This window comes from Theropithecus gelada, chromosome 1 (assembly GCF_003255815.1).
Source record: "Theropithecus gelada isolate Dixy chromosome 1, Tgel_1.0, whole genome shotgun sequence".
Lineage (NCBI taxonomy): Eukaryota > Metazoa > Chordata > Mammalia > Primates > Cercopithecidae > Theropithecus > Theropithecus gelada.
Window position 1 is genome coordinate 90,124,660 of NC_037668.1, and position 11,565 is coordinate 90,136,224.

Sequence of the window (11,565 nt, forward strand, 5' to 3'; positions counted from 1 at the left end):
ACGGGCGGATCACAAGGTCAGGAGATCGAGACCATCCTGGCTAACCCGGTGAAACCCCATCTCTACTAAAAAATACAAAAAAAAAAACTAGCCGGGCAAGGTGGTGGGCGCCTGTAATCCCAGCTACTTGGGAGGCTGAGGCAGGAGAATGGCGTAAACCCGGGAGGCGGAGCTTGCAGTGAGCTGAGATCCGGCCACTGCACTCCAGCCTGGGCGACAGAGCGAGACTCCGTCTCAAAAAAAAAAAAAAATACAAAAATTAGTCAGGCGTGGTGGCGGGCGCCTGTAATCCCAGCCACTCAGGAGGCTGAGGCAGGAGATCACTAGGACCTGGGAGGTGGAGGTTGCAGTGAGCTGAGATCATGCCACTGCACCCTAGCCTAGGCAACAGAGCAAGACTCTGTCTCAAAAAAAAAAAAAAAAAAGAGAGAGAGAGAGAGAGAGACAATATAACAGCAAAGCACTGGAGTATTTTTTCTTTTTTCTTTTTTTTTTTTTTTTTCCTGAGACAGGGTCTGGCTCTGTTGCCCAGACTGGAATGCAGTGGCATGATCACAGTTCACTGCAACCTCAACCTCCACCTCTGGGGTTGAAGCAATCCTCCCACCTCAGCCTCCTGAGTAGCTGGGACTACAGGCACACATCACCATGCCTGCCTTGTTTTTGTACTTTTTTGGTAGAGACACAGTTTTGCCATGTTGCCCAGGTTGGTTTTGAACTGGGCTCAAGTGATCTACCCGCCTAATCCCAAAGTGTTAGGATTATAGGCATGAGCCACCATGCCCAGCCAGAAGATTTTCAAAACATATATGTTATGGGTTGAATTGTGCCCACCCAAAATTCATATGTCCAAGTCCCAACCCCCCAGTACATTAGAATGCAACCTTATTTGGAAATAGGGTAACTGCAGATGTCATTAGTTAAGATAAAGTCATACTTGAGTAGGGTGGGCCCTCATGTTACAGAATCTTTGAGGTGTCAATTTTCTGGCTGGAAACCTCTTGGCCAGCCTGAGTTATTGTCCTGTGTCCGGGAAGAATGAGGTATGCAAACAAGTGAAGGGTGAACAAGATGAAGATGAGTTTATTAAGTGTTAGAACGGCTCAGAGGAGACCCACAGTGGGTAGCTCCTTTCTGTAGGCAGCTTATCCCGACGTCCGCTGCTTTCAGCAGAAAGGAGGCCCTGGAGAGGGTTGTCTGCAGCTGGTAGTCCGGATGTCTCTGCAGGTCTCTGAAGCTCTCAGCAGAGAGGGTAGCTCCTCTCTGCAGCTGGTCTTCCTGTGCTGTCTTCTCTCGGTTCTCTGCCCCCATCTCTTGCTCTAGCTAAGCCCGGGGCTTTTATGGACCTTGGAGGGGAAGAAATGCATGCCAAATGGTCCATGGGCGACCATGGGCAGGCCTGGAAGAGGAATCATGAGTCCTCACTCTGGTCTGGTCTGTGGGACTGGAAGCCCTGGCCTGAAGGTGGGGCCTTACCAGGGACACGCCCCCTTCCGCCCAGGACTCTGTCTCCCTCCAGTTGCCATTCATGGACTCGAGGCTCAGCCCCAACCCTGCTCCAAGATCTGAGCCGGTACCAGGAGTGGAGAGAGGCCAGGCAGTGAGAGTAGACACCCCTGAGCCTGCAGGGATGATGTGTGGGGGTGGGGGTCATCTTCCCGGGACCAGAGAGTGCAGGCTACAGAGATGCCCAGGTCCTGTGCCTGGGATAGCAACCAGGGGAGCTCCGGCCCCAGCCAACTCGTAAGGGTGGGGCTCCTGTTTGTCTCTGGCTCCTGTCTGCTCTGTGGAGCAGGAGACCCAGGTCTGCAGCTGCAGGTCGGGTAGCTGTAGCTGCACCCAGGAGGGCAGATCCTGCCTGCTCCTGGCACCCCCACCAAGAGCACAGGCTCAGATCCACAGCCACAGTCTGGGCAGCTGTAGCTCCACTCAGGAGGGCGGGGCTCCTTCCTGTTCCATAGGGCAGGATGCCTGGGTCTGCAGCCATGATTTGGGCAGCTGCAGCCAGCGTGATGCCAGCAGCTGCTGCCATCACTAATTCAGTATAACTGGTGTCCTCATAAAAGGGAAAATTTGGACACAGAGACACGCACACAGGGGAAGCCCATGTGAAGATGAAGGTGGAGATCTATAAGCCAAGGAATACCAAAAATTGCCAGCTAACCCTCAGAAGCCAGGAGAGACACATAGGGCAGATTCTCCCTCACAGCCCTCAGAAGGAACCACTCTGCCAGCACCTTGATCTCAGACTCCTGGGCTCCAGAACTTTGAGAAAATACATTTCTGTTATTCAAGCCATCCAGTTTGTGGTACTTTATTATGGCTGCCTGGCTACCCTAGTAAATTAGTGCAATATATAAAGAATGTCTGCAAAGCAATAAGAAAAAGACAACCCGAGGGAGAAACGAGCAAAGGTATAAAAAAGCGCTTCACAAAATAATATATTTAAAAGGTGAATCATATGAAAAATTGCCCAACATCATTAGTTATTAGGGAAATGCAAATTAAACCTCAATAAGATATCACTGCATACGCTTCAGAATAGCTTATCATAAAAATATAGATTTGAAGTACTGGCAAGGATGTAGATAGAGGTAGAGCAAATGGAACTCGCATTGCTCCTAGAAGTATAAATTAGTGCAACCATCTTGAAGAACTGCAGTATCTACTAAACATGAATATACATATACCTATGACCCGACAATTCCACTCCTACACATAGGCTCAACAGAAATGTGTACGTGGGTACACTATGGGACATAATAATAAATGGTTATAGCAGCACTATTCATAATTCCCTCAAACTGGAAACAGTTTAAAGTTCTAGTCACTGTAGAATAGCTACATACATGGTGGTCTAGTCAAAGGAATACTATAGAGCAGTGAAATGAACCAACTATTACTACATGCAGGAACGTGCATGAGTCTGACAAAAATAAATGATGAGTTCCAAACGCAAAGAGTATAGACTGTATGGTTCCATTCACATAAAGTTCAAACAGGCAAAACTACTCTGCAATAACGGAAGTCAGGGTAGTGATTATCTTTGGGGAAGAGAGAGGGTTTGCAACTGGAAAGTGGCACAAGGGGAGACTGGGGGTGACAATGTTCTATTTTTTAAATCTAGATGATATTTTCCTTAGTGAAAATTCATTGAGTTGTACCTTTATTATTTGTGTGCTTTTCTATGAGTGTCAAAATTCAATGAAAAATTTTATTTAAAAAAGTAAATAGCGGGGCGTGGTGGCTCACGCCTGTAATCCTAACACTTTGGGTGGCCAAGGTTGGTAGATCACCTGAGGTCAGGTGTCCAAGACCAGCTTGGCCAACATGGTGAAACCCTGTCTCCACTAAAAATACAAAAGTTAGCTGAGTGTGGTGGCACACACCTGTAGTCCCAGCTTCTCGGGAGGGTGAGGCAGGAGAATCGGTTGAATTCAGGAGGCAGAGGTTGCAGTGAGCCGAGATTGAGCCACTGTACTCCAACCTGGGCAATAGAGTGAGACTCCATCTCAAAAAAAAAAAAAAAAAAAAAAGTAAATAAGGTTGGGTGTGGTGGCTCATGCCTGTAATCCCAGCACTTTTGGAGGACAAGGCAGGTGGATCACCTGAGGTCAGGAGTTTGAGACCAGCCTGACCAGCATGGCGAAACCCCGTCTCTATTAAATATACAAAAATTAGCCAGATGTGGTGATAGATGCCTGTAATCCCACTTACTCAGGAGGCTGAGGCAGGAGAATCACTTGAACCTGGGAGGTGGAGGCTGCAGTGAGTTGAGATCATGCTACTGCACTCCAGTCTGGGTGACAGAGCAAGACCTTGTCTCAACAACAACAAAAAAAGTAAATAAGTAAATAAATACATTCCAAAGTATAAGGGGATTTCCACCCACCGATAACTGAAAATTCTAGTCATGCTTTTCACATTTGTAATGATTTATAAATGTGCTCTACTGAAAAACTCCTCTGTTTTTGTAAATAGGAAAGAGGTTGTAAGTTCAATTTTTTATTTGATTATTTGATTACATATATATTTATTTGTGTGTGCATGAAACATTTAATGTTGATTAACTATTTAAAAATTTGCAAAAACAGAGTGAACAAGAGCATATTAAGCAAGGAATTTGACATTAACTTGGGAGGCACCATTGGATGACAGGATTAGCTGTCAAATGCATCTCAACAGCATCAACTTGCCTCCAGTTTCCACATAGACGGCAGCCTATCCTCCAGCCTTACTGAGCGTGGAATTCCTCCAGCCTCAGACTCTGTCTCTCCCTTCCAGGTTACTTCACACATAGCATTCTCTGCTAAGACAGTCCCGTAACTCTTCACCTAGCTAACTCCTTCAGAGTCTAGTTCAGACATCACCTGCTGTAAGTCATCTCCTTTGGTCTCTTTCATAGTCTCTGAGATGGCCCCCAGTGATCTCTCCTCCTGGTGTGCATGCCCTTGTGTAATCTCCTCCCCTTGAGTATGAGCTGGATCTAGCGATTCACTTCTAAAAAATAGAATGTGGCAAAAGCGATGGGATGTTACTTACGAGATTATGTTACAGAAAGACTGACTTCTAGCTCGAGCTCCCTCTCTTCTCTCTGTTTCTCTCTCTCTCAAAGCTCTTGCTCTCATGTGGCAAGAAAATGACAAGTTCAGCCAACAGCCAGTGAGGGTCTTCAGGGTGAAACCTCCTTCGGTCACCAGTGAGATGATTACAGCCCCAGCTGACACGTTGATTACAGTCTTGGAAGACCCTGAGGCACCCAACTTAGCTGTACCAGATTTCTGACCCACAGAAACTATGAGCTAATACATATTTATTGTTTTAGGCAGCTAAAATTTGGAATAATTTGTTTTTTGTTTTTTGTTTTTTGTTTTTTGTTTTTTGAGGCGGAGTCTCGCTCTGTCGCCCAGGCTGGAGTGCAGTGGCGCGATCTCGGCTCACTGCAAGCTCCGCCTCCCGGGTTCCCGCCATTCTCCTGCCTCAGCCTCCCAAGTAGCTGGGACTACAGGCGCCGCCACCACGCCCGGCTAATTTTTTTGTATTTTTAGTAGAGACGGGGTTTCATTGTGTTAGCCAGGATGGTCTCGATCTCCTGACCTCGTGATCCGCCCGTCTCGGCCTCCCAAAGTGCTGGGATTACAGGCTTGAGCCACCGCGCCCGGCCTGGAATAATTTGTTATAACACAATAGAAAACTAATACAACCCCAACTTTATTCCCTCCCATTCCAGGTTGGATTTTGTTGTTGTTGTTTTGTTTTTTGTTTTTGAGACAGGATCTCTCTGTTGCCCAAGCTGGAGTGCAGTGGTGCAATCACGGCCCACTACAGTCTCAACTTCCCAGGCTCAAGTGATCCTCTCAGCCTTGGCCTTCCAAGTAGCTGGGTCCACAGGCATGAGCCACCATGCCTGGCTAGTTTTTTGTTCTTTTTTTTTTTAGATGGAGTTTCGCTCTTGTTGTCCAGGCCGGAGTGCAGTGGTGCACCGCAACCTCCAACTCCCAGGTTCAAGCGATTCTCCTGCCTCAGCCTCCTGAGTAACTGGAATTACAGGCATGCACCACCACGTCCGGCTGATTTTGTATTTTTAGTAGAGATGGGGTTTCTCCACATTGGTCAGGCTGATCTTGAACTCCCAACCTCAGGTGATCTGCCCGCTTTGGCCTCCCAAAGTGCTGGGATTACAGGCGTAAGCCATTGCGCCCGGCCTAGGTTTTTGGTTTTTAAAAAATATTTTGTAGAGGCAGGATCTCACTATGTTACCAAGGCTGATCTCGAACTCTTCGCCTCAAGTGATCCAGCCATCTCGGCCTCCCAAAATGTTGGGATTACAGGCATAAGCCACCTTGCCTGGCCCATCCAGGTTGGATTCTTGCCCCTGTAGTACCCAACAATTCTCATGATCACAACATTTATCACACTTTATAGTAATCTAGTGCTTACTTGCTTATCTCTCCAATGAAAAGATCCAGAGATTATGTCTTACAAGCTTTTTCACTACAGCTCCTGGAACTTAGTTGTAATCAATAAGTGGTGGATTAACACATAAAAGAATAAATAGATGATAGCTGTTTAATCTTGGAAAATAACAACCTTTCTGACTCTGATTCTTTTTTTTTTTTTTTTTTAGAGATGGGATCTTGCTAGGTTGCCCAGGCTGGAGTGCAGTGGCTATTATTCATAGGCACCATCATAGCATACTGTGGCTTCAAACTGCCAGGCTCAAGTGATCCTCCCACTTTGGACTTCTGAGTAACTGGGACTATGGGCGCATGCATTGTACCTGGCTTTGATTCTTAATCTTCTAATTTTAAAATGATGACAACTAAAAATTGTAGAAACATTTAAGAGACAAAATGATCATGACTTAGTAAGTAATTAGATGTGAGAGGTGACAGAAAAGGAGGTGTCAAAGTTTGGGCAGTTACATATCTCTAAGGGAGAAAAAGAATACCAGAGGAGAGGCCAGTTTAGAGTGGAAGTTGGTGAGTTCAATGCTGGACATGCCAAAATTGAGCTGTCTTTGAACACATCCACCAGGCTGATGGGTATATAAGACCAACTGTTAGAGAGGTATATGGTGGAATAGATTTGGGAGTTAGTTGCACCTAGATGGCAATCAAAGTCACAGGAGAGAAGCCAAAGACTGAGCTAAGCCGTGGTCTGAGAACAGACCCTTGGGGAACATTCTTGTTAACAGGAAGGCAGAGGTGCACATGAAGTGGGGGATGGGGTAGTAGGCAAAGGTCTGTCTAGAGCTGGAAGAGTGTGGTAACCCACATGGACAATGTAGACAGTTTCCTGAAGCAGGGAATGATCAATAACAAATACAGGCTGGGAGCAGTGGCTCACATCTTCAATCCCAGCACTTTGGGAAGCCAAGGCAGGCAGATCGCTTGAGCCCAACAGTTCAAGACCAGCGTGGGCAACAAGGCAAATGAGACCTCATCTCTACAAAAACACAAAAATTACCCAGACATGGTGGCACGTGCCTGTAGTCCCAACTACTCAGGAGGCTGACATGGGAGGATCACTTGAGCCCGGTAGGTGAAGGTTGCAATGAGCTGAGATCGCGCCACTGCACTCCAGCCTGGGTGACAGAGAGATACCCTGTCTCAAAATACAAAACAAAACAAAAAAATTACAGAAGAGATCAAGATATTAACTAAAAAACATCTTGCTATGTTCTGAACGTGTCCTCCTAAAATTCATATGTTAAAACTTAATCACCAATGTGATAGTATTAAGAGGTGCGTGGCCTTTAGGAGGTGATTAAGCATTCAGGGTAGAGCCCTCATGAATGGGATTAATGACTTCAGAAAAGAGGTAGAAGGGAACTGCTTGTCCCTCCATGTCTTCTACCATATGAGGACACAGAATTAAAGACATGGCCTTGAAGCAAAAACCAGGCCCTGACCAGAAACCAAATCTGCTAGTTCTTTGAGCTTAGACTTTGCCACCTCCAGAACTGAGAGAAATAAATTTCTATTATTTATACATTACCTAGTCTCAGGTGTTTTGCTATAGCAGCAGAAGTAGGCTAAGTCATGTCCCTTGGATTTAGTAACTGGAAGATCACTGAAGTCTGTGGTCCATTGTATTTTTCAAAGATAAACTGCAACAGTATTTCCTATCCCACATGCTCTTCCGCAATGCAACCTCCTCACTCTCCCCTAGAGAAATGGGATCTCTGTGATCTCCTCTTGATTTTGGGTGGGCTTGTGACTGCTTTGACTGATGAAGCATAGTGGAAATGATGCTATAGGACTTCTGAGGCTATAAAAGTCGTAGTGACTTCAGAGTCATAAAAGGCAATGCCACTTCCACCTTGTTTGCTGGAACACTACAGCACACGACATAAGAAGTGAGACCACCCTGAGGCTGCCACACTGTGAGGAAGCCACGCCACACACACAGGCCATGTATAGGTCTCTGGTCGGCAGACCCAGTCTTTGCCTGGGTGCTAGACATGAAAGCGCATGAACCTTCAGATGATGAGTCACCTGCCCAGACAAGGCCCCACGGAGCAGCGATGAGCTGTACTATGTGGCCGATCCAACTTCCCGGCCCTCAGAATCCACGAGCATAAAAAAAGGGTTATTGGCTGGGTACGGTGGCTCACGTCAGTAATCCCAGCGCTTTGGGAGGCCGAGGCAGGTGGATGACTTGAGGTCAGGAGTTTGAGACCAGCCTGGCCAACATAGTGAAACCCCATCTCTACTAAAAAAATACAAAAAATTAGCTGGGTGTGGTGGTGGGTGCCTGTGATCCCAGCTACTCTGAAGGCTGAGGCAGGAGAATTACTTGAACCCGGGAGGCGGAGGTTGCAGTTAGCTGAGATCGCATCGTTGCACTCCAGCCTGGGTGACAAGTGTGAAACACCATCTCAAAAAAAAAGTGGGGGGGGGGTGTGTTTTATGCCTCTAAGTTTTGGAGTCATTTGTAATTTGTTACACAGCAATTGTGCTTGAATCTATTACTTCAGAGAAAACAGTTTCCATGGAGTGACCAGGAGAGATACCAGGGTGCAGTGGGATGGGGAATGAGGAAGTGGGTGACAGCATGAATAGACTACAGTGAGAGGAAACCAAAGTAGAGGGTGGTAGAGGGGTTTTATGGAGGGTTCTTGTCAGATGGTGTAGACTAGACAGATATATAGGCCAAGTGGAAAATGTCAGAAGAGGGGGAGTGTTGAAGAGAAGAGGACGCAACAGACAAGGGCTCCGGAGATGCACCAGTTGAGGAGCTGGCTTGAAGGATCTCCACTGAGACTGGAAGAAAATAACAAGGATTTGTCAGGAGAGGAAGGTACAGTAGGATAGCAGTGCAAGGAGGATGGTGTGGGTGCAGTTCATATGATCACCTACAGGGTCTGGACTTTCAGCCAAGAAGACTGATAGGCTGAAGGAAATGGAAGGACCAGTGGATGGGGTCTCTTGGAGGTCAAAATATAGTTGTCATGGGCGTGAGGTCATGAGATAGCTCAAAGGATGGGAGAATGCAACCAGAAGGGAAGATACTGAACTCTACATGACCCAGTCCTGACTCATGACAAGATCCAGGGTGGGGTCTGGGAGTGGTGGCCGCAGTAAAGTGGAGGTGGAGACTCTTGGAGTTAATGCTGTCCAAGAAGTACAGGCCAATCAGTTGTGCGCCCGGGTATTGAAATCTCTGAGGACTTGAGCTGGAGAGGAAGACCATGAGCCAGGTCTTGAGGGATTCAGTGAGAGGGCACTGGACCATTTTTAGTGTTTAGGAGGTGTATTCATCTGTTCTCACATTATTATAAAGAAATACCTGAGACTGGGTAATTTAGTGAAAAAAAAAACGGTTTAATAGGCTCACCACGGTTCTGGAGGCTGTACAGGAAGCATGGCAGCATCTGCTTCTGGGGAGGCCTCAGGGAGCTCCTACTCATGGCAAAAGACAAAACAGGAGCAGGCATCTTATATGGCAGGAGCAGAAGCAAAAGAGATGAGGGGAGGTGCTACACACTTTGAAACAACCAGATCTCACGAGAACTCAGTATCTCGAGAACAGCACCAAGAGCATGGTGCTGGATCATTCACGAGAAACTCACCACTATGATCCAATCACCACCCACCAGGCCCCACCTCCAACACTGGAGATTCCAATTCATCATGAGATTTGGGCAGGGACACAGATCCAAACCATATCAGGAGGACAGTGATTGGATGGCATTTGGCTCAAAGAAAGAGTTGAGCAACAATGTGGAAGTGACAAGAGGGAGGTGAGACAAGCCAGCCACCGTTTCTGCCTCAGAGTCATGGAGTGTGGGTGAGCAACTTTCTCCTTCAGGGCTGCAGAGGAAATGCAGACTTCTGTGAAGGCAAAAGATGATGATCTGGAGGAAAAAGGAAGTGTGTTCACAATGGATAGAGGGTTCCAGAGAGTGTCATGGCTAAATAGGTTTTGAAGCTGGAGTGAGAAAGAAATACAAGGAGGGAAAGGAGTGGTATAGAAAGGCTGGGGGAAGACAAGATGTGAGGTTGAGGAAGGGCCTTTTTTTTTTTTTTTTAAAACAGAGTCCTGCTCTGTCACCCATGCTGGAGTGCAATGGTGTGATCTCAGCTCACTGCAACCTTTGCCTCCAGGGTTCAGGCAATTCTCCCACCTCAGCCTCCTGAGTAGCTGGGATTACAGGTGCGCACCACCACACCCAGCTAATTTTTGTATTTTTAGTAGAGATGGAATTTCACCATGTTGGCCAGGCTGGTCTCGAACTCCTGACCTCAGGTAATCCACCTGCCTCAGGCGTGAGCCACTGAGCCTGGCCAAGGGGAAGGGCCTTTTTTGTTACAAGACCCTTGCTCTAGGCAGGACCTCTATTTTTTTTTAACTTTTATTTTAAGTTCAGGGGTACAAGTGCATGTTTGTTACATAGGTAAATTTTGTCATGGGGGTTTGTTGTACAGATTATTTCATTACCCAGGTATTAGGCCTAGTACTCATTATTTTTCCTGATCCTCTCCTCCTCCCACCCTCCACCCTCCGATACGATAGGCCCCAGTGTATGTCGTTCCCTTCTACGTGTCCATGTGTTCTCAAGATTTAGCTCCTGCTTAGAAGTAAGAACATGTGATATTTGGTTTTCTGTCCTGCAGGGCCTCTCTTAAGATATTCGGAACAGAGGAAAAAGCAGGAGTCAAATGGGTCTTGAGTGACTCTTTCTAGGCCAGTGTCCTTGTTTCCCAAGCCCAGTTCTCTTCCCAACCAGGCTTCTCCCCAGGAGCCTGGAAGCCCCTACACCTGGAGGAGTCAGGCCAAGGTTGGGTGGCTGCCTGCCTGCCAAGAGCTCTGTAGAGCGGGTGGTGGGTAGTGGATGGGGGTGGCACTTGACTCCGAGACCCTTCCAACAGCCTGGGCATCCTTGACTCAGGAAGTTACACAGAGCAATGGACCTTCCTGTTAGGACTGTTTTACTATAAATGAAACAGGAAAATATGAGAGAGTTCTTGAACTCTCCTGAGAGGAAGACAATAACAAACCATCTGACCACCCAACTGCGGCTCATTTTAAATAACTTTCTACGGCTATTTTAAGACAGAAATGGATGTTCTCCTATTAATAAGCCTGGCTAAGTAAGGCTGATCTGCAGCCAGGGTGATTCTGGAAGCCGCCTTCCCCACAGAGTCCCCGAGGGCGACAGACAGAGGGGCATGTTCTTGTCGATGGACAGGTGGTCATTTCGGGCAGAAAATTCTATAGGGGAAGAGACTCCTCAACCTCTTATGCCTGCTCTAGCCCTTATTGGAGGAGCTCAAAAGCAGAATTTCTGTGGCTGAAAGGAGGATTTCCCCGGGGCCAGGCATTGCCTCTCCCAGGCTCCACCTTGACCCTCCTGGACACTCCCACAGCCTAAGGAAGGAGGTTCTATTCTTATCCCATTTTATAGATGTGAAAACAAAGACATGGGAGGGTCCATTCTTCTCCAAGTTCTCACAGTTAGAAAGCGAAGCTGCGAATTAAGACGGTTGTAAGTCACCACTCCCCACCGTGCCTGCCCTCCTGAGGCACGATTTAGATGCTGCCCAGGCCTTTGAAGCC